Consider the following 20,197-nt stretch of genomic DNA (forward strand, 5'->3'; position numbering starts at 1 on the left):
GTTGGTAGGCTGTTGCTAATCCTACAGTGTGTCCGGAGGAGCATACATTGTGGTAGGCTGTTGCTAATCCTACAGTGTGTCCGGAGGAGCATACATTGTGGTAGGCTGTTGCTAATCCTACAGTGTGTCCAGAGGAGCATACATTGTGGTAGGCTGTTGCTAATCCTACAGTGTGTCCGGAGGAGCATACATTGTGGTAGGTTGTTGCTAATCCTACAGTGTGTCCGGAGGAATATTGCTGAGGCATGATGACCTCAGTTGATTGGAATTACTGAAACTGTGCGATGGGAAACTATGGACTGGGGTGTCTGTTGGACCAGCTTCCTTCATCCCTGTCTCCTGGTTGTTTCTGCTTTTGTTTTCCTCCGTGTGCCTACAGAAGCCATATTGCAGGCTTATTAAGGTCTTAGTCACAAAGGGAGTAGAAGTCACTTAGCTATTCTCAGAGGAGTAGGAAGTGACTAAACCTGTTTGAAGTGATTGGTTGTCATGTAGAAAATGGGCCTGGTGAACAAGATGAAAGCAAAACCAGGGTCCGATAGTAAATCTCTATGCTGGGCAAGCAGATAGCATTTACAAAGGATTTGGCAATGTGACTCTTCATCTGTCCCTTTGTGCCAGCCATCAGTTAGCATGGCCTCACCTGTGCCTGCTTTCTTAGAATGTGCGTTAGAGTGGGGTGAACCAGGTATCTACTGGGGAGTTCTGATCTGCTGAATGCCAGGGTTTCAAATGGGCTTACAAAGTGTGTATTCTCGAAAGCAAACTCCTACAAATGTGGATTAGCCCATTCTTATCCGGACATGCCGTGTTTTTCCTGGGAGTCTTCTCAATGCCTTTGCGAATATGTGCGTGCTAATCTGGGGGTCACGAGTGGGCGAGCATCTAGAGATATGGATCCATGTGGCTGTCTGTGTTTAAGTCATGATCCCTGGAGTTTTGTGTCCCAACTTTGATTATAACTATAAGAGGAAAATAAAAAGATGAAGGTGGAAGCCACAGCAAGGGGTGGGGACAGGATATTTAAATAAATTTAGAGAACAGAATTTAGTTTAGAACTGCTAGGAAAGTTCTACTGCTGACCTGTACAACATATAGCTGGAAGGAAGGAAGGGAAACAGCACAGAGGCCTTAGTTCTCATGTAATTACTCTCTCAGGGGAATTTATTTACTGGGATCAGCAGTCAGCCTGTGGCTTTCATAGGGGTGAGGGCTAGTTGATGCAGCGAATTGTTACGTTTCTGTTTCAAAGCCTATTGATCTTGCTCATGGAAAAAAGCAGTATCTCTTGTCCGTCTGTCAACTTCATTCCCCCAGTCATTATTCCCTGTCCTGTTAGTAATTCTTGTCACGGCTATCGTTACACAGACCTGTATAAAGGACTTAGCATCTGAGTCAGAGTGTGTTACTGTGTTCTGAGTGCGGTGCCTTTCTCGGTGTTGATAGTAAACTAAGGGCCGAATGAGGGAACCTGACTTTGATTTTCACATCTCTGACTTCCCGAAGCTGTTCTTTAATCATTCAGAGTCCTGTTGGGTGGAAGGCTCTATGGGCCCTTCAGGCGTGGTGCTGAGACCCGAGTTGTCCAAAGTTGGGAACTATTTCTGATGTATACAAACTGGTAAGGGTGATACAACAAACATCCAACGGAGCCAGCGGAACAGGAGGGCGCCCAGGAATGACCTGGAGATAATAAAGAGGCTGCAGAGTTAGGAAGCCTGTGTGCACCTCTCTGTGTGCACCTCTCTTAACAGAGCAGTAACCAGTGGATGCTGGAACCTGGCTCCCTTGGGTCCTTGGGATATTGTCCTGATAAAATGCTCATGTTGACCAGTCAATACAGCATATCATATTGATGGCGTTGATTATGGTGTTTCACCTTTACCAACAACGGCACAGCGTGGGCTCATGGCAAATGCTTTGGTCAGAATAAAGGATAAGCTAATGGAGGTGGCTATAAAATAACAGGCCTCACCTCGTCTTCTCTCTGCCATTTTTTGGAGGGTAAACAGGTGACTCCGGTAGAGGACCGGAGCAGAACATCAGGTCACTCCACTCCTTTTCCTCCCATTTAGGTCCAGGATTTCCTGGAGACCCATGCTTCCCCTTCTTCCTTCTTCCAGGGTAGTGTGAATGTCTTTACTCAAGCAAGGTCACTCCCCTGTTTGCTGTCACTTCCAGAAGAACGTTTTCTTTAGGAGAACCTTAGTCTCCTAACTTATGGAAGAGGCACCTTGTGTTCAGAGGGATGCCCCTCCCTCCAACGATTTGAAGAGGTGAATCTTTCCAGGCTTGGAGGGTTTGTTGTGACGGTCTCTGTTAAGAAGTCTTCCTTGGGAGGGGATTGTCTTCTAACTTACTCCACTGTTTCCTTTTCTAGGTTAGTTTATACGCTCTCTTGCCCTGCTCCTTCCCCACGGGTTATGTTCAGAAGATTAGATCATCGCATATAAGCTCGGGGAGGGAAGAGCCCCCTCCATAAATAACTGCAGAGAAGGTGTTTTCTTCAACTTAGCCTTCATCCACCAACTTTAAAAGAGTCCGTTTCCTGAACCAAGACCCGCTGTTAAAAAGTGGTTCCTGAATTAAAGAGAGGACCATTGAGAACTCGAGTCCTGCAATTATTCATAGGATGAATGTGTTAACTTTTTGTTTGTGGGACGAGTTAACAATACAAATGGCCTTTTAGTTGAAACTATTTTGGGAGTAGGTGTGGGAGTGATTCTGGCTATGTCTCTAACAGCCAGTAGGGGAGAAGGAACCAAACACGTATATTTACCTCCATCTAAATAGAGTCAATTAGCAGCAAATCATCTGGCTATTTTAGTTTTATGTAAAAACACAGATTTTTAAGGTACATTTGATGACTCAGAGAAAGAATTAAGAAATGATCTATCTAATCCTTTAATTAATTAACCTACCTTTGCTTTGCTTCAGTATTTCCCCCCCTAAAACATCTCCCTGCTTTGCAATCAGTTATATTCTTGTTTTGACAAAAGTCCTAAGAAGATGGAGAGCTGTTTTTCAGCCTTGGTTGCTGGCTGTGAAGTAAATTTAGCCAAGGATCACGATTTGGAGTTATTTAGGTTTGATATCTTTAATTTCAGGAACCTTACTTAACTGCAGAAGGTTGGGCTGGGAAGCTGAAGGAAGGATCTGACAGTTCCTGACCTGTGGTGTTGTTGGGGTTTGGAAGAGCTAATGAAGTGCTCTAGTGCGCCATGATGAGAGGGAGCCCCCTGGACTCTTAGCGCTCCTTTCCTTTTGTGTGGCCAGCTGAGGTTCAGCTCAGGGTAGCTGTAGCGTGGATGGATGGTTGAGTGTGAAGTAGAATTATAGCTGACTCTCTTTTGTCATCGTGGATGAGGGAGATCATAGGAGTGAGTGGATGTATTCAACAGGGCAGGGTTGTTGGTAGTGAAAGATTAAGTCTCATTAACTCTCTTTCTCAATTCTCAGCCTTTCTCTTTACCCTATGTGTGACCCATGATCCAGTAATCCTCCCTCTTAAATCCCAGAAAACCTAGCAGCCACTTTTGAAATCTCTCAACTGCCTCCACGCCTCCAGAGGATCTGTGTATGTGGGTATTTCTAACTTTGTATTCACTAAGGCAGAGTTGGAGAACATAAAACTTTCAGGTTCTATTTTGGTTATGGGACCTTTTTGCTTGCACCTTGGTGAAATTTGTGACTGCTCAGAATTTGGGTGACTCTCAGATGTAGCATGAGATGGCACCAGGTACAAAGTTGGTGTTCAGAAGTAAAATGTCCTTGTCAAAGCACATGGTTCATTTAAAGCAGGATATATGTTTCCAGATTTCACCTCTGTGGGGAGGCCACACCGAGTGCATGTTCACCTAGAATTCTAATTTCTCACACACCCCGTCAGCAAAGTACTCCTCACACAAGTATGCTCATGCCTGTTAACCCAGTAGGTTAGAGATGCTTGGGATGCTCATCCCCATCCCGAGACAGGGTTTCTCTGTAGCTTTGGAGCCTGTCCTGGAACTAGCTCTTGTAGACCAGGCTGGCCTTGAACTCACAGAAATCTGCCTGCGTCTGCCTCTCAAGTGCTGGGATTAAAGGTGTGCGCCACCACTGCCCGATGGGATGCTCACCTTTTAAAGAATGATGACTCATCTTGTTCTCCTCTTGCCTTAATTTCCTGTCACTGTGACAGAACGCCAGGGGAAATTATAAGAAGAGAAGGCATAGATTGGCTCCTCATTTCAGAGGTTTCAGCCCATGGTTAGTTGGCTCTGTTGCTGTTTGGGCCTGTGGGAAAGCAGATATCATGGGTGTGTGTGTGTGTGTGTGACACACACACACACACACACACACACACACACACACACGACTCTGCTGAGCTCATTATGGATGAAGAGTGAAACAGAAAAAAACCAGTGTGCCAATATCCCTTTCAAGGACACATTTCCAGTGGTCAAGGTTTCTGGCACAAGGGCCTTACCTTCTCCCTTCTTCCACCTTTCCCCCTTGCGCCACAGGTGATAGCAAGCCCCCTGCATCTGCATATGGGCCTGTGCGAGCTATTTAATATCCACACCATGATACCTTTCCTATTTCTCAGCCCATCTTTCTTCCTGCCACATCCTTCTCGTTTTCCTGTCTATCATCTGGTGTTTATTGAAGTGCTTATATTTAACCAATAGCCCAGGTGTTGGCAGAAATGATGAATGGAAAAAGCAGTACCACACAGGATAATTAGTCAACAGCATTCGGAGAATGGGCCGTTCTAAGGTAAAGACCCAGGGCTATTAAAGTATTGGTACCATGTTCTAGTCAGCTTGACCTGACATGACTCAGGAAGGCATCCTTTGCGTCATCGACCCAAATGGACTCAATGAAAGTGGAAAATATTTCACATCTCCAGGAACAGCACGTCTAGCTGCTTTGTGGACATGCTGTTGGTATGCCTGTCGGACTCAGTGCTGGGTCAGGGTGGGAGCTCCAGGTACCTCGTTCATGGTTGACTTCCTCATGACCAGTCTTCAGTCGCTTCACAGCCCTGGGAGAACCATTGGAAGAGCAAGACAGGGCGAGCATTTACTCTCGTCAGATTCAAGGGCTCTAGGAAATCAAGTGACTTTGAAATCAGACCAGTACCCTGGGAGGCTTGTAAAGGTGTTAGCAGGTCTGAGAGAGGGCATTACCTGCTGCTCACACCCTCGTCCTCCCACTGGGCAAGTTGGCAGGAGCATCATCTAAGCTTGGGGAAGATATGATCAAGATTATGACTGTCTTAAGTGTTTTCCCTACAAGAATGTTCATTCGTTATGTAAACATTTCCCCAGCCAGCCTAGCATAATGACAAAGACCATGAAGACTCTGACTCAATGGCCTGAACTTGGATCATGTATCTACTGCTTACAGACCCAGAGGCCAAAATACTCTCATCCACGCCATGCTTAAGTTTTCCTCTCTGTGAATGGAAACATTCATAGGCAAGACTCAGCTGGCCACTTGAGAACTCGAGCTCCACTCTCCCTCTCTGGCCTTAGGAGGAAGCATACGTGCACTACTGTAGTATGTACGTGTCTGACTTAATGACTTTTCTGGGTGAGGGTAAGTAGCCTCTGGTCGTTATATTGATTGATTGCTTGTGTGTGTGCGGGGAGTGGGATGGGACTTTTGCATGTGTAAGCGCAGGAGCCTGTCCAGTACTCAAGATGGTGTCAGAACCCCTGGAACTAGAGTTAAAGAAAAGCAACCACGGGTGCTGGGAACTAAAATTGGACTCTTTGCAACAACGCTGTGAGTTCTTACCTGCTCAGCCATCTCTCCAGTCTGGTAATATATTTTTTTTTAATTCTAGGTTTTAAGAATTAGTGGGAAATCCTGATTATTGTTCACACAAGTGTACATATTAATCTCACGCATTACATTTCCCTAGATAGTTTCAGCCCTTTCTTATATACCAGTGCCAAAGCACAGAGATGTTAACTGAGTTATGGTAAGTCTTCTGAAGCCAGCAGTTGCCTGGGATGTGGTTTTAACTGGACCCTAGAGCTGTAGGTGAGGTAGTTACCACCAATGGTGGGCTTTCCCCAGCTTATACCTCAGCGCTGGACTCACTCACCATATTGAAAGCAGCCTCCTCAGCCATGGCAGTTACGGTCATCATGCCCCTCGCCCAGCAAAAGGCCTTAGAGGACCAGCTGCTCACAGGGTCCTGAGCTCCCATCCCTGGTTCTGCCTGGAGAGATAACTGTTTTGTTTCCTTCTTGACTTTAATTGCGAACACTGCTGAAATGCAGAGTCTTCCGTGATCGTCACGGGTCCCGTAATCAGGTTCTGCTTTCCTGTGTGGGACTTGGATTCATATTCTCAACAGGAATAGTTTCAAAGCTCTTTTGAAAAATTGGAATCAAACAGCGATGAAGCCAAGAACGCACAGGGTTGAGTCTGTTGCTGGGAGGGGGTGGAGAGTTTTCAGCCAGAAGGCAGATGTTGTCTGGAGGATGACGAGGACAGTGGGAGCCTGTGGAAGGAATAGGGCAGCGCAGGCCAGCCGTATCTCAGCTCTGTCTAGAAACAGTGTTGGGAGGTTTCCGATACATTTCCGGGTGAATCACTTTGCTGCATTTTAGGAATGGGGTAGAAATACCTCAAGTTTCTCCAAGCACAGAATGCTCACCTCTCACAGAGGCGAGACAGAAGGGGCCAGCCAAGCGGCAGGATTCTTGAGTATTTTTCTCCTTATGCAGCTGGTGTTTTCCCCTCTTGACTGCTGTGTTACTGACAGCACCCGAGAGTAACAGTTTTAATGATTTTATCATTTTTATATTTTTTAGAGATATTCTTCCCCAATAAGTTTGAAATTATTATATCATTTTCTTTTCACCATTTCAAATATTTACATGTCATAGTCCATGTATGTAAATACATAGTTCCTTATTAACTTTTACACCCTTGCTATTCAAATACACTTCCTCCTGAAGTTTTTGTGGAAGGAAAAGACTATCACCCACTCTTCAAGATTAGACTTTTCTGGCATTTATTTCATTTTGAAGGTAAATCTGCAGTCCAACCAGGTACTTCAGGCCATTCCTAACTTCCTTCTCTGTTCTTGTTATTCCGGAACCATGGATATCTGTAAAACCTGAGTTTCAAGGACCTCACCACAGTTGTGATGGGTACAAATACTTGGGTGACTGCGGTAGCCTAGGTCAAAATAAGTCAGGGCTAATTCATATGACATACACAAAGCTGATGCATCCCTGAAACACATGGTAGTGGACAGCCGTTTCCGGTAGCTTTAACACAGATGGAAGATGTAGGGCGGATGTAGACGTTCCTGTCAATCCTGAGTCCTTGGTAACCCCATCTCAGTAGCTTTTGCCTCCATTTTCTTTCTATGGCATGAAGACAGGCCCGTGGAGCCTTTGGGCTGGCAGGCTGCCCTGTGGGACTTGACTGTGAGGTATTGGAAAAGAAGTGTTAGCATCGTCACTTCTGCCCTGGTTTTAAAACCATATAGCTGTTGCTCAATAAATGATTGTGACAGCATTGCGTAGCTTGTTTTAAGAAGTGAGATGATTGTCTTGTGAACTTTTCCCTACAATCTGTAATCCCCTCTCAAATTTAGCTTGATTGACAGGCATACTGTCAATTCTCTTAAGACCTCTGTGGGCAAGGAAAATGAAAAAGGAAATGAACTTCTCATTGCAGGGACACTAGCCAGGTGAGACCATTCCTTCTTACTCTCTTAAGTACTTGATTCACTAAATGGTCAACTGTAAGTTTAAGTACATTTTATTTGTAGACTTGCACTAGGCTCACAAGATGATCAAGTCAATAGGTTGTTATCAGTGTCCCGAGGGAAAGATTGTGTACCAGGAGTTACTTCCTCTTTCCCACCACCTCTTCTTCATTTCCCCAATGTCCCCTTGGGAAGTGGGTGTTTGGGAGTTCTAGGACAGACCCAGAATCAGTGCGGCTGTGACTGAACACTGGACATTATCGAATCAGTCTGCTGATTTCAACTGTGGGCTTGTTAGGGAATGAGAGGGGATGTGGGGCTGAAGTGGTCTGAGCGCCGTCTATGTGCACAGATAGCCACAGTGAGAAATGGACGATAGCGAGCTCAGTGAGGTATAAATGAAATCTCCCAGCACTTTCAGCAGTTCTGTGTGGGGTGAGTAGGAAGGAGGCTCCTGGGAAGGAAGGAGAGAGGTCGGAGCTCCTCGGAGGTGCTGGCTTCTTCTTACTTAGGAAGAGTCAGCTGGCCAGGGGGTGTGGTTCCTGAGGTTCTATCCCAGGTGCCGAATGGATGCCTATTTTACCTACAGGAATCCAGCAGTGATGGGCATTGTGTAGTTTTGTTTTTAGTCTTTTTCTCCCACCATTTTCCCATACTTTGTTGCCTTCTTTTTCCCTTCTCCCCTTTCTCTACCTACCCCCATAGCACAATTAATAAAAATCCAGAGACAGAAATTAGGATTCAACCTGAAGGTCAGAAAAGCAAAGCAGCCAACCACTGACTCTTACCTGTACCTCAGTCCGAAATGGTGACCCTGCCTCCAGGAATCCTCAGGATGAAACTGAAGAGAGCTGTCTCCTCCTGTCTCATATTCCTCTCCAGTGCTGGGATTAAAGGTGTGCACCTCTACGGCCTGGCTTCTATGGCAAGTAGTGTGACTACTGGGATTAAAGCTGTGCGTCATCACTTCTTGGTCTGGTCTGTAAGGCTGATCAATGCAGCTGTTTTACTCTCTGATCTTCAGGCAAGCTTTGTTTATTAAACAGAAATGAAATATCGCTTCCTGATCCCCCGCCCATGTCCTGTTGTATCTAGTCACTTTTTCTGATCTTTCTGACAGGGTCTCACTCTGTAGCCCAGGCTGCCCTGGAACACAAGCATAACCCAGGCTATCCTTGAACTCAGCAGCGGCCATGGTGTACGATCTTCACACTCGGCTTTAATGGCCTTGTTTATACAGATAGGTTTGAAACCCACATCCTGTGCTGTTTGTCGTTCTGTGCTCAGAGCTTTAGTGTTTCCACTGGAGAAGCTAGACTTTAAATCTGCCCGGAAATTGTTGACTGTTTTCCCATTTGAGTTTCTGAGGCTAGCAATTCAGGATCCATTTTCTTTTTGTCTTTCATCTCAGGACATTTTCATCATTCAGTAGTGGCCCTGCTTGCTTTTTGGGTGTGCATACATTCAAAGTTTTCACTTAAAATTATGTTTTGCTAATATAAATGGGGAAGTGAAAATATATATTCATCTAGATCCTAAGGAAGAGAGGAAAAATACAGCCCCTGTATTCAGTACAGCCGGGATAAGCCTGTTTGTCCCTTTTACCTGTTTTAGGTTTCTTTCTTAACCTGGCTCATTGGCTTCCAGAAAATATAATTGTTGGTTTTCCTGAATTGAAACCTTACCATTTCTCAGGACCCACCAAGATCAGTTAAATGATACAGGTTGATTGGCAGCTTGTATAGGCTGAGGAGATGAGAGGACCATCCCTGTTTAGGGAATGCATGATCCAGTGTGGGTGTGATTATCCTATGGTTGGTTAGTCTGTGATGAATTGTAAGGTTCTGGGGGCTGGTTGGGAGCAAAAGGAGACTGTTTTGCACAAGGATGATGCAAAGCCCATGATCCCTCAAATCAAGCACACACTTTCCAGTCTCCTCCTGTCTTGAAATAAGACAATTGTTGAACACATCCCATCATCCTCTAGCACCACCCACTTTCCAGAACTTTCTTCATCTGGTTGACTGTCAAGGATTAATTCTAGAATATATTTTTGCAATTCAATGCAATAGATGTTCTGTATTTGTGCTCCATTGTGTTCTGGTGATTCATACCAAGAATGGAATTCTGACCCCTGAGAACTCCCACTATAATATGAAACTTGGAATATTATATGTTCAGTGAAACAGTGGGAATATGGGGGAGTTTGCTCTGGTAACGGAGATGAGGCAGGCTTGTTGTGCTGTAGTGTAGTGTAGGCATGGCTCAGAGAGCGAGAGACCTGGGCAGTGAAGTGTTAACAAGACTAAGGATGGAGGCGAGGTCCTGGGCTCAGAGAATTCTGTTCTCAAAGAAATAGGAAGTTGAAAATAAATGTTTGAATAGGAAGCATTCGGTGATAGATAATGTCTAGAGGTTGTCACCAAATGGTCAAGGACACTAAATTTATGATTCTGTACCATACAATAAAGATGGAGGGACGTGAATGGAGTAATACACACATAGTAGGGGTTCATAGCACAGCTTTCTTTTAGAAAGAGATCTGTTACAGTCTGGGAAGGCTGGAGTAGAGAAACTGCCATCACTTAGGGCAGCAGTGGGCCGGGTACAATAAGACGGTGGCGGTAGAAAGCAGCCAGGGAAGTCCCAGAGATCATAGAAGGGCAAAGGACAGGCTCTGCAAGTATAGGCATGCCCTACCTCAGGGCTTGTGGACCGCTGAGCAGATGCCGCTGAGTGTAGACACAGGATCTCCTGCTGAAGGAGCTGACGGTCCTGAGAAGCAAAGTGTTCCCAGTTTGAAGACGAAGAATTGATAACACTACAGAGAAGTTAGCAGTTAAATTGTGGTCAGATTACAAAGCCGTCCATAAAGATGAAATAATTCCAGATCTACTGGAGTGACAGTAGTCAAGGTGTGTGTGGGTGTGTGTGGGTGTCTCTGTGTGTGTGGGTGGGTGTGGGTATGGAGGGTGTGTGTGGGGTGTGTGTGTGTGTGTGTGTGTGTGTGGGTGGGTATGGAGGGTGTGTGTGGGGTGTGTGTGTGTGTGGGTGGGTATGGAGGGTGTGTGTGTGTGTGGGTGTGGGTGGGTATGGAGGGTGTGTGTGTGTGTGTGGGTGGGTATGGAGGGTGTGTGTGTGTGTGTGTGTGGGTATGGAGGGTGTGTGTGTGTGTGGGTATGGAGGGTGTGTGTGTGTGTCTCTGTGTGTGTGGGTGGGTGTGGGTATGGAGGGTGTGTGTGGGGTGTGTATGTGTGTGTGTGGTGTGTGTGTGTGTGTGTCTGTGGGTGGGTGGGTGTGGGTATGGAGGGTGTGTGTGGGTGTGTGTGGGTGTCTCTGTGTGTGGGGGTGGGTGTGGGTATGGAGGGTGTGTGTGGGGTGTGTGTGTGTGTGTGTGTTGAAGGGCTGCTGAACAAGGAGAGTGCCTCCATGTCTGACCACTGCTTTTCCATCATGATGCTAGCTCTCTTGAAATCAGGCCTGAGACAGAGTCTTAGCCAGCTAGAAAGTCAGTGTTGCCGTCTAAGGGGAAAAGAGGCTTTGGCAAGAAAATAAAGGTCAGAGCAGAGAGTCCTAGGGAAAGACTTACTGTGAAGCAGGATGGAGGGAAGAAATAAGGTTGGTGTAGTCTCCCTGCACGCTACCTAATTGGTGGATGGTTGGTCAGCGTGTTCCCAAGCAGGCCTTACTAGGGGAGAGGAAGTTGATTGTCTGACACCTGACAGGTAGAAGTCAAGGCACAGAGAGGTAAAAGACCAATGGAGCCACCTTCAGGGATCTTCTGCCCCTGAACTTGGATAGCTTCCTCTACCGCCTTCACTGGCAAGCTGTCTTGTCTGTCATTTCTGTTGCGTATTTAACTTCATGCATAAATCCACACCAGACCATTTTCTTTGGACTTCCTCGGAAATGTGTTCCGTAAAGGTTCGCGTCTCTTTACTTAGAGAACACGATGCTTCTCGTCACAGATGGGCCCAGCCCTGGCTGCATCTTCCTGGGTTACATCAATATGAACACAGAAGGCTTCTGGGGAGGACGCGGTGCCAAATATCACCGACGGTTCCTGTGAGCGGATTGAGATGTACAGATTAGCAGGCACGGTCCTCACATGGTGTTCTAGAAACAGCGTCATTCGGCAGGAGGAAGGAGCCAGGGAGTTTGTTAGGTCACCAGAGCCCAGAGCTCGCGGTGCCTCTTTCCTGCACGGCTTCTGTTGTTTATAACGTTCTGTAATGTGTGATAACAAAGAGCAGTGTGTGGTAACAAAGAGCGCTCTGTTAGCAGGAGTTATTTTAACCACCACCCTTCACTGCTCAGCCTTTTTTCCCCTTCTTCCTCACAGCTCTGTTTCTGGCTCCATGTCTCTGTCACCCACTTCCACCTCCTCCCCAGCTGCTCCTCCTCGGCTCCTTGTGTGAAGTCCTTTACCGTGGCTCTCTCCATTACCGCGGCTCTCTCGATTACCGCTGAGAACCTGCGGGAGTGGGAGGCTCCTGCGTCAGTATGTCAGTACACTCGCGGTTTGTGCCTGCCATTCCACCTCCCGGCACCCGCATTTCTTCCACGGGTTCCTCAAATTTGAGAAGAGACATCCTAGGGGCTCTTGAAAGTTGAGGGAAGGAGAGAGGGAATCTGTGAAGGGGAGAGGGTAATTGATTGCTGGTATTGAGGACTTTGTAGTGTTTCTTTCCTCTTAAAGGTCTCCTGGTTGTTTTGTGGGTGTTTGTTCTTGTATGCTCGGGACTGAATTTAGGGCTTTCCATATATAAGGCAAGGGTTTTACTACTGGTCTATGTCCCCAACCTTTCTCACTGTCTTTCTTAATGTAATTAGCTGAAAGCCCTCAAGTTTTATTAAATTAGTTTTTCTTTTTTCTTTCTTTTCTTTTTTTCTTTTTTTGTTTTTGATTCCTAGGTTTTAAAACCAGGGGCAAGAGAGGAAGGGGTGTGCAGCTAACTCGGTTTATCTACAACATCACTTTAGACCTAGGTGTTTTCCAGGAAACCACTGGTACCTGCAGAGGACGTGGTACAAATTGTAGCTCATAACTCATCTATGCAACACTGGTCCTAAAATTGAACCTTTTTTTTTAATGACCACCACGGGTTTAGGAGCAAAATGAGGAGTTGTGAAACAAGTAGGAAACGGCGCATATTCCATCTTAAGTCTGTTTCGAGAGTGAATAGTAATATTGTTTTAATTGCTCTCGGATGTCTGACAAAATTATGCTCTTGAAATATCCAAGGGAAGAGTCTGGAGCTGCAAAAATAGTCTGTTTGGAGTGCTGGACGGGGATGGGGGATGTTAATCAGATTTCAAGGTTCATCTTGACCCGCTGCCTCTCGGGACACTGATCAAAGTTTGGGAGTCCTTCTGATGCGGAGTTATTCATTAGAGTTCTCAGCACATAATTACGGATTGTCAGAAGATCTCAGTTTTGTATAAGAGATGAGTAGCATGCCTGTGGCTTGCTGAAGTGTTAGCTTGATAACCTCCTAACATGGATTCTTTCCCTTCTCCCTCAAGACCTGAGGAAACTGGCTTATGGCTTGCCCACCCCTCCTCAAATAGAGATGTAACGTTTAGGATTTTGATTTCTTTAAATGTTTAATTCTAAAGGTAGGAGACACAGCTTCGCATTTCTTTGCCTTTCCCTTTGTTCTCCCGTCTTTGGAACTGGAAGGGGTAACAGATTTTGTTTTGATGCCGAAATCTTGGTAGGAGCCTATACGTTTCTCTGGTACGACGCGTGGTTATCTACAGTAAGATATTAGTAAACTGGGGGTGATAAGCAGTACCATCTTGAACCCGCTGCCTGCATGATCCTCTTACTCGGGGATGCAATCATTTCCCTTGGTTTTGACAAGATGTCAACTGTGATGTGCACAGAGCACAAACAGCCTCAGACACCAGCATGCATTAGCAGGGTTTCCGGAGGAAAACTCAAGCATGCATCTGGAGCTCCCGTTCTGTGGTGGAGTCCTCTGTCTTTGGATTCTTGTTGATGTTTAGATTATTAGCTGATTATGCACATGAAGTAGCACTGAAGAAGCATGAATCATTCTATTTACTGATCATAATTAACAGTGGTTTCTAGGAATATTGTGTCTTCCTTTTCAAGTTGAGGGTTTAAGAGAAGAGCTATTCATTATCAGACGTTTTGTTGGTGGTTGTGTTAGAGACACTCATACCGAAGAGCTCCAAGTGGAGAACCGTGGTGGAGAATTTTGGAAAGCCCTGTGTGGCAGGGCTACTTCATACAGCTTACTGTTGATTCAGAGAACCGTTGGACATAGCAGAGTCCAATTGTCTAGTTGGGGACGTGACTTTGTCACAATAGGTTAGTGGCTATAACCGAGCCAACCTTCTGCCCCTTGGCTACAGTGACAACACCATCAAACTATAATTCTAGCTTGTTGCTAGGGTTTTCCACAGCTAAACCCTTCTTTTCCAAGCCCACTGGACAGAATTCAGGCACATGACCAAAGGGAGATGCAAAGACAGATAGGAAGTAAAGCTTGATTTACCACCCCTCTGGCTGAGCCTGCCCCACCCCTGTCCCACTTTGCTCTTAATTGCTTGTTAACAGAGCAGCAAGGGTTGAGTGCCTGTGTGAAGGGGTGGGACTCAGGATGCCTGGGAGAGAGGAGATAGATGTTTAAAAATTTTTCGAAGGGAATTTAAATCCATCATCTTTTGTACCAACTTTGTCTGGCATTGGTGTCCTGGGTCTCCCCGTAATTCTCAGTGATAAGTTGTGATCTTAGTGATTGGCCTTCATTAAATATGATCCTTATTGTTGAACATAAGAAAAGCTAAGCAGTTCACGGTCTCCAAACTTTTGGAGCGACTGTACTTACTTCCACGGAGACTGGCCAGCCAAGCAGTGCAGGAAGTCTGTATGTCAGACAGCTGACTGCTCTCTGGGGGGATGGTGGCTAGCACCAGCTGTTTTGGATAGTGGTTTTGGATTCAGGGGTGAATAGATGGAGCTTGTATTAAGGGATCATTAAAGCAACAGCAGCAACAACAACATCAGAGGCCTATTTGCTGCTGGAAAGGCCAATGCTGTTTGCTCCCTCCTCCTTCCTCCGTCTTGATTCTGTTCCATATTTTTGATGTCTTTAGACCTCTTCCATTTGGGGACTCTGATGGACTTCAGTCACCTGCTAATCAGGGCCAGTAACAGGGCGCTAAAAGTTCACTCATGAAGGTGAATAGCATTTTAATGTAACATTTGAAGGCATCAGTATGGATTGAAAAACCCATGAAACACAAGTCTGGAAATTTCCAGGAGGGCAAGCAGAGCCCCAGTGGATGCTTCCCTCCACTCTGTGTGGCTCAGCATAGCAGCCAAGGGGCTTGTGTTCATTTAAGGGGATGCTTTGCTCCTTGAGTATGTTCGGCTAAGAACCACTTCCAATATCATATACACATCAGATGGCTGGATTTTGACTCCTATGTGAGGAAGGCCTCACATCTGTCCTATCACCTGAGCCCTGGTTTCTGCCTGTGTCTCAGAGCTCAGAACAGGGCCTGAGACAGAACCTGGTACCCAGGGAATGCTCATGATTGCAAAACTCTGTGCCAGAGAAATCACTAGCAGAAAGTAGCCACGTCTATCTGTCTGAGTACAGAAGGCTTAGAAAACAAACATTCGGCAAAGGAAAGAGCTGGGTATTCGGAAGTTCTCTGGTGAACCTTAGGCACGATGTCATGACTCAAGTGGAGTGTGTCATCCCTCAGCCTGTGCTGATTGGGGAACCACACCGAAATGACCTGGCTCGGGAATCGATTCTTGGTTTATGATGTAGAGGGCACCAGGCTTGGCGCTAATGAGAAAGCTAAGTCCTGGGAGTTAATGAGCAATGCAAGGCTACAAGCTGCATGGGAGATTGCAAACTGGAAATGCTGGAGAGTGCGGGGAAAGGAATGGTTGGAGGGAAGTAATGGGAATGTCAGAGCTGCCCTGTGGCGCTCCTTGTGTGGAACGGCGCTCTCCAGATACCTTCGTGACCTGTATTGTAAGCAGGTGTTTGTGTGCTTATGTCAGGCACATACGGGAAGGTCTACCTGATACTGCTTTATGCACATTTTGTGTATCAGATTACGTGAACAGTTCCAGTATTTCCCAATCACCACTGTTACTCTTATGCTAGAGGTTAAGACACAGGGTATCCAAGAGGAGTTCTGGTGAGGGTTCAGTGAAGATGGCATGCCCGAAGGCTTGAACCAGACCAAGGACTCATTGCCGTGAACTTTTGTGGGTGGGGCTGATTGGACAGAAGGGTGTGCTGCATGACACACCGAACCTTCTGAAGCCACTAGGATTGGTAGGAGAGACAGGAAAGATGGAGGCGTGAGGAGGGATTGAGGTGCATGATGTGAAATTTCCAAAGAGTCAATAAAAAATTAGGCTATAAAAATGTAAAAAAAAAATATGGTTCACATATTTGCTCATTAAAAAAAGAAACGATGGCAAAGAAAGAGAAATAAACCCTTTGGTAGATCTGACATTAGAATGTAGCTTGTTTGACTCCAGAATTTACGCTATGGGTTTCCATAATATATGACCTGCCCTGACACTTGGCATGTCCTGGCTGGGGCTAGAGTACAACGCTTTGAGAGGGGGCAAGGTAAATGGGATGTGTTAACATCTTTTTCATAAAGTAGACCCGAGAGAGGTTTCTGTTCATGGCTGTGCATTGCCACTTTCCCAGGCATTTTGAGTATCGAGAACCACCTGGAAGCTCTGTCTAAAGCATCACGCAGCCATCCCCTGCTAAGGTAAGTGTTCCTAGCCCAGCTGTGGCGATCATACTTTATCATGGTAGATGAATGGATCTCCGTCTGCACTTGGCGGTGGGAATCAATTGGTAGGCACTTAAGGAACAGGTGTGTAGCAGTTGCAAATTACCAGGCTGGTTTCCAGTTTGAGATTGGCAGCTATTTTTGTACCCCAAAGGGAGATGCATACTTACTTAAGGAGTCAGTAGTCTTTAAAAGAAAAATAAAAGAAACCTAGTGGAAAAGAATTATAAACACGTACATCACTCTCTATGGCCGAAACACATGTTTTTTTTTAGAGATGAGCTATTTTATTGCTAATTTGGGCTTTCAGTTCTCTTTGGGGCAGTGAGGGAACTCTTGGAGGAGTGTGGCTTTGTGAGACAGCTCATGTATAGCACAAGTTCTGTGTTTTTAATTCATTCTCCTTATGTAGAAAAAATTAATTAAGCCATCACCACCAAGGCACAATGACAGACCAAGGGGAAGAAAGAAGAACAGTGTTCTAGGAAGCCAGCCCTCTGTCGTGTGCAGAAATCTCTGTGATGAGCACAGCGCCATAAAACGGGAGTTCATGCTTGGCTTGACTTAGCAGCGACTTGTAAAAGAGCGAGCAATGTCATGTTTTATTTACAGTGAACATGTTTCATACATGAGACCCAAATACTAAAAGCTTAATGATGGATATTTAAACTTTCCTTGGAACTTCTGTCAGGAAACCTTTCCCCCCTCCCTAAATTATTACTCCTCAGACATTATCAGTGGCCTGAAGACACTCTGACTCCTTTATCCTTGGAGAATGGACCAGTCAACCACACAAAAAGCATGAGATGCTGGTCCGTGGGTGCTTGTTGGCTACACTTCATAGGCTGGCCTTCTGTACAGATGTTCAAATCATGCAAAGACTATAATGGAATGGCTCTTTTTAGAAGATTGTGCAAGAGCCCAGGCTGCGAAGATTGTCAGTTCTAGATAATGTCATCAAGGTGACATTCGAGAAGACCTGTAACCTGGTACAAGCTTCCCATGTCACAGGAGGAAAGAATCTTTGGACAGAGTAGCAACTAGAAGGGAGGGGATCCACAGAGGAGGGCTGCCTACTTCACCCCACCTTTCTTCATGCTGACTAGTGATGGGACCAACAGGTGGGTGAATGCTAGGCTTCACCTCAACATTACACAGGCTTCACCCCAAGGCCTACCGTCTCATAGAGTGTTCTTCATACTGTATTTGTGTGTCATTTGCTTTGGTATGGTTTTGTTCTAGCGGCTCTGTGAGTGTTTCAGGTTGACTTTTTAAAAGCTACTTTTTAAATAAGACATTTCTTTAGTCATTTTGTCCCAAAGAATACAGGTGGCAAGTTAGGAATAGTGGGGTTCCAAGGATAATGAAAAACAGAGAACTAATTTGCCTCTGGTGGTCTTAGTCCTGAGAGCAGGTACAAGAGCCCCTAGAAGGCAGGGATGGGGGCTGCTGTCACTCCAGCTTTTGCATGGCATTCCGTTTCTTAGCCTTATAAAAGTCAGTGTCTGAGTCCCAGGATAGGGTAGTGGATATTGCTGAGGATTTTAAGGAGCAGTAAATAACAGCCCATTCTCCAACATTATTCAGTCTCGACTTCATCATACCTCGTTACAAAAGCCAGTACTTAGTTTGGCTTTTGGAACGGTCGTTGATAATAATTGCTGTTCTCAGAATCATTTAAGATTACATCAGTAACTTACTGTTTATTTTTTGGGAAAAAAGTGTTTGTTTGGTGTGTGTGGAGGTATGTATGTGCATGTGTGTACATGTGTGTATGAGTAGACAGGTGGGGGAATACCTGAACCTGGAAACTCTTAGGTCTTCCACCGTGACTTACTGCCCTATTCTCATTGCGGTGGAGGTTCCCTAACAGATACCATCTATGTCTGTCCCCTTGGGAGGGTGTCTGTAGGATTTGAAACCCCTGCCTCCCAGATGATGCATTGTCTCCCCATTGAAATTCAAGAAATGCTGTGTAACAATTACTCACCCCTGTGTGGGAACTCATGGTGTCTTAGCATGCTTTGAAAGCGAAAGTCCTTACAGATCTCTTTGCATAATATTGGCCAAAGCGTCATAAGCCATGAGTGAATTTTAAAGGAAGAAAAGGGATCCCAGGTGGAAACGGCAAGAATAATGACCAAGGCTGTGGTTTCCTGTGCGTGGCTGGGTGCATGTTTCTGAATGCTAACACGAGACACATAAGGCAGAATGGCTGTATCGGGGAGCCCTTTTCTGTCTTTGACAGGCTTCTCTGTAATAACTGGAGACTCGCTGGCCATGGCTGATAGAATTGATGGCTTATTTATGAAATGTTTAAGTGTTTACTGTCTCTGGAACATAACTGTGAATATTTGGGGAAAATTAAAAACTCTGCCCGTAGTTGCTTACCTAAGTAGCGTGTACAGTGTGCCCCCCTTCCGTGCCCACATTTCCTCTATTACCCGTGGGATCGTTCTAGTTTCAGAGTGTATGGAGAGACAGTGCTGTGTGGAGGGACACAGATACCTGAGAGATTATATTTAACAAAGTCTTTTAGTGAATATTTCTTATTTGCTCGTTTGTCTTCTCTTGTACAAAGAGCTCAGGTTTTCCTGAGTCATTAGCCACTAAATTGTTATGGCCCTGAGAGGAGTCAGCACAGGATCAATTGCGTTGGAAACTTCCTATAAAGAGGTTGGCCGTTTGAAGATTCTGCAAGTAAATACTGTCTCAACCAACCGTAAGATCTCATCTTTTGAGGCTAGTGAGATGACTCAGCAGGCGGAAGCCATTGTTACCCAAGCCAGATGACCCGATTTGGATTCCCAAAACCCATAGTAGGTGACAACAGACTCTTGAAGACTCACTGCATGAACCCGTCCACCCGCTCCCCAACACACACACACACACACACACACACACACACACACCCTACCTATTTTAGAAGGCTGGTCTTCAGTGGAGTTCCTGAGGGAAGAATTAAGACAGAGTCTATATAGATCCAGATTTCTGGAATTACTTGAGCGTGTTGGTGATAGAAATGCAAGCTGGGACAAATGGAAGCCGGTCAGTGGTCACCCGAGCCTCGGTGCTGTGCACTCAGGTCTCTCCTGGGTCCCTGTGGTAATGAAGATGAAGGCTGTCAACAGGCTTCCAGTTCAGATGGAAATTTCCAAAGGTATACCTCAAGTATAACTTGAGTCTTTGGGGTTAATTTTTAACCCTTTTAAAATTTACAGTGGTATTTTAGAGTAATTTCTAGATCTTTGGTAGAAGAATTTTGGCAAAATAGCAGAACAGTTGTAAAAGGGCTCTTGAGAAAATGTAATGGCTTATTATCACTGTAAACATGTGGTTACAGATAGGAGGAGGAGGAGAAAGAGGGGCCCTCCACATGTATTTTTTTTAAGGTTCTTTTTTGCCTCAACTTGGAGGAAGCATGTAGTGAGATAAAAAGCCAGACAATAAAAACAACCCTTTTTGAAGCTCTGGAAAGAAAAAAAAAATTAAAAGCCTAGTATTTGACTGATACCTTGACATTTTTTTAAAGCATCTGTGAAAGTGGCTGTAGGCTCTTCCAGACTCCGAAGTGGGGTCTCAGGTGTGTGTGTGTAGGGTCATGTGCCCCTCAGTTTGTCGAGATTTTACATGTAGATGCCTCGTCTCCAGTCTTGATCTTTCATA

The 20,197-nt window shown here is 45.4% G+C and overlaps 1 protein-coding gene across 4 annotated transcripts in view; it reads left to right on the forward strand.

Annotated features, from left to right (window-relative positions):
- Glis3 (GLIS family zinc finger 3) overlaps nt 1-20,197 on the forward strand; it is a 417,572-nt gene that overhangs the window by 162,827 nt on the left and 234,548 nt on the right. The gene's annotated exons all lie outside the window — the stretch shown is intronic.

This window comes from Microtus oregoni, unplaced genomic scaffold (genome assembly GCF_018167655.1).
Source record: "Microtus oregoni isolate MIOR12 unplaced genomic scaffold, Mior012 000012F_ref0000307, whole genome shotgun sequence".
NCBI lineage: Eukaryota > Metazoa > Chordata > Mammalia > Rodentia > Cricetidae > Microtus > Microtus oregoni.